This window comes from Nothoprocta perdicaria, unplaced genomic scaffold, assembly GCF_003342845.1.
Source record: "Nothoprocta perdicaria isolate Ctin4 unplaced genomic scaffold, notPer1 scaffold_26, whole genome shotgun sequence".
NCBI lineage: Eukaryota > Metazoa > Chordata > Aves > Tinamiformes > Tinamidae > Nothoprocta > Nothoprocta perdicaria.
The window spans coordinates 1,837,356-1,840,117 of record NW_020455488.1 but is presented as its reverse complement, the minus strand read 5'-3'; the positions used below and the strand labels follow the sequence as shown (position 1 = coordinate 1,840,117).

The 2,762-nt window shown below is 55.6% G+C and overlaps 1 protein-coding gene and 1 long non-coding RNA gene across 2 annotated transcripts in view; one reads left to right on the top strand and one right to left on the bottom strand.

The window, feature by feature from the left end:
* NR2F2 (nuclear receptor subfamily 2 group F member 2) overlaps positions 1-2,762 on the bottom strand; it is a 10,337-nt gene that overhangs the window by 7,090 nt on the left and 485 nt on the right. The gene's annotated exons all lie outside the window — the stretch shown is intronic.
* The window catches only part of LOC112948308, a 15,721-nt gene continuing 14,656 nt past the window's right edge, over positions 1,698-2,762 (top strand). The window contains exon 1 of the long non-coding RNA XR_003249583.1: positions 1,698-2,608. This is a non-coding gene — a long non-coding RNA (uncharacterized LOC112948308). The remainder of the gene's footprint in view (positions 2,609-2,762) is intronic.

Here is a 2,762-nt window from a genome sequence, read left to right as displayed (position 1 = left end):
GGAAGGGGGGGCGGGGGGCGGCGCGCGCGCGCCCCGCCGGCAGCCGCTCGCCCCGCTCGCTCGGCGGAGTGAACTTTGACACGAACTGCTGCAACTTGGCGCACGTCGCCATGGCGACCGCTCGCCTTATAAGGGGGCTGAGCGGCGGCGCCTGAGTGGCCCGGGCGCGCGCGCGCCGCCCCTCGGCGCTCATTGGGCCGCGCACGCCCGGGCGCGCGGCCTGCTCAATGGCCGCCGCCGCCCGCGCGGTCCTGGAGGCCGCGCCGCCCCGCGCGCTGAGGCGGCGGGGGGGGGCGCCACCCCCGTCCCCCTGCCCCGCCGCCGCCTCCGCGCCGCTCCCTGCCGCTTCCCCGCGTTATTTCCTCTCATTTAAAAAAAATTCTTCTGGCCCTTCCCGCCCCAAACTCAGCGTTGTTCGGGGGGAGAGGGGGGGCTCACCTGAGCGACCGTTGGGGGCGACCGTTAGGGGCGACCGTTAGGGGCTGCCGCGGCCTGGCCGTGCCCCGCGCCTCAGCCGAGCCCCGGTGCCGCCCGTCACCTCCCGCCGCCGCCCTCCGGCCCCCGGCTCGCGCTACGCGGCGCTTCGCCCTTCAACTTTCTTCCCCCGCTGCCCCGAGCCGCGGCGCGCGGCCCCGCTCGCGGCCACCTCGGCCGGGGCAGGTGAAGGGGGCAGCGCGCAGCGCCGCTCCGCCGGCCCCCGCGCCCCTCCGCCGCCCGGAGCGCAGCCGTGACCCCGGCAGGTGCGCGGARACGGGCAAAGGCGCAGCGGAAAAATAAGCGCCCGCGCTTGACACGGGGCTGCTCGTGAGCGCGGGACGAGCCGCGGCTGCGCCTTCCACCCCCCGAAAAGGGCAGAAAATAACCTTTCCCCTCGCCCTTTCAACCAGCACCGGGAGGGACGGGGGCACAGGGCTCTCTCTGTCTTAGGCGGTCTTTTTTTTTTTTTTTTTTTTTTTTTTTAATATTAATATTTCAAAAAAGAAACCCAGGGCACGCGAAGGGGGAATCAAAGCGCAGCGGAGCTGCGGGTCGCTCCTGATGTTGAGTTTCCTGGGGGGCCGACAAAAAGGAAAAAAAAAAAAAAAAGGAAGAAAAAAACAGCTTTCTTGCCTCAAATCTGACAACGTAAACAGCACCCGTCCGCCGTATGGAAAGCCCGATCACCTTGCCCACAAACGCCGAAAGCAGGGGAGAAAGCGCTTTGGACACTACCTGCGATATTGGTAGTTTGTACCTTGCTGGTACAAATTAAAAGCCACTGATACACGCTAAAAAGCCACCGAATTCGCTGGCTGTCGAGCATTAATGAAGAGTTCCCCACAATAACTATTTGCTCCGCGAGGGACGCAGCTAGACAACTACTCATTAATACCATGAGCTTGTCTATTTATTTCAAAACACGAGTAGGTCGAGGCAAAGCAGGTGAAGGCAAAAATACTGCTAAGAAGAAGGGAACTAGAGCTAAATTTCACTTCGCGGTATCTGAACTCGCCACGAAGTGGGAGACGCTCCCGTGTCCTTGCCCGAGCCCGGCCCCCGTGGCACCGCTCCGCTTCCAAAGCCAGGCTGCCCGGAGAGCGAAACGCATCCCTCCTGCCATTTTACTGCACATGGAAATTTATTTTAATGAGAGGGAGTGCAAGGCTTTATTTTGCTAAAATAGAGTTTGGGGTAGAGCCGGTGTAAATCTTTAGGATTAACAAAAAAAAATGAGAGGAAGGAAAAGGAAGCTGCTTTCCTGGCAGAAAGCAGCCTAACAGCCCCCTAATTCTTCCTAGATTAAATCGCAATATGAATACAGCATCGAACAAATACCGAGTTTCGCTCTGAACTCAGTGGAAAGCAGTTACGTCTAACAGAATTCAATGAATTCCTCTTCTCCCTCAATGTAGTATGTGTGTGTTTTTCTCTTCCACCACACTGAAGTTCCATGAATAGGGAAAGTGGCTCCTATTGTGTGCCTCTGAACTTCCAAGTCAATGCAATTTTTAACCACTGGCTTGTGGTACTTTGAAAATCACCAGGGGCTGTCAGAGTTGGGTCCTCTGAAAAATTTACAGTGCTAAATCAGAGCATATGCTGGGAGAGAGGGAAGAAAAAAATTGCTTAAGATTGGAGCAAGTACAGTATCTGTCTGCCCCCTAGTGTAAGTCTCTTATCTGCCTAAAATTCAACTTTAAAAGAAAAGGATCTCTTAAAGGGAAACGACTTTTGGCTCACGTATGCATTCGAGAATGAAACTTCTGTACATTTTAATCTGATTAATTCCTAAGGATTTAAAATTAATTGGCTCGGGCACTGCTAGACCGGACTGTAAGATTTCTGCAGCGGGCTTTCCTCGAGCCCTGTGCCGAATAGGTATTTTTAAAGAACAGCGGTAAGAGAGAAGGGGGGATCCTTTTCTGTGATTTTTTTACATAAAATGAGGACCCGCGCCTCGCATGCTGCTACCAGAGCAAAACACTTCTTTTAAAAATTATTACTATTGCCGCTGAAACTCCGACCGACGCCTCTCGCAATAACAATATTAATCCCGCTAATGGCAATGATAATCATAAAAGGATAAGCAATTGCCTCGGAGCCGGAGTGCCAACCCCACCTCCGCAGGGTGAGTATATTCCAGCTTCTCTCCATTGTACTCGCTTAGCCGCGGAAGGGAGCGCAGGGAAGAGGGACAAGGTGGGGGGACAGGCACACACAAGGTGGGAGGGGAGGGGGTCTCGGCGCGATCTCTTCCCCACCGACCCCCCTATTTTTTTTTT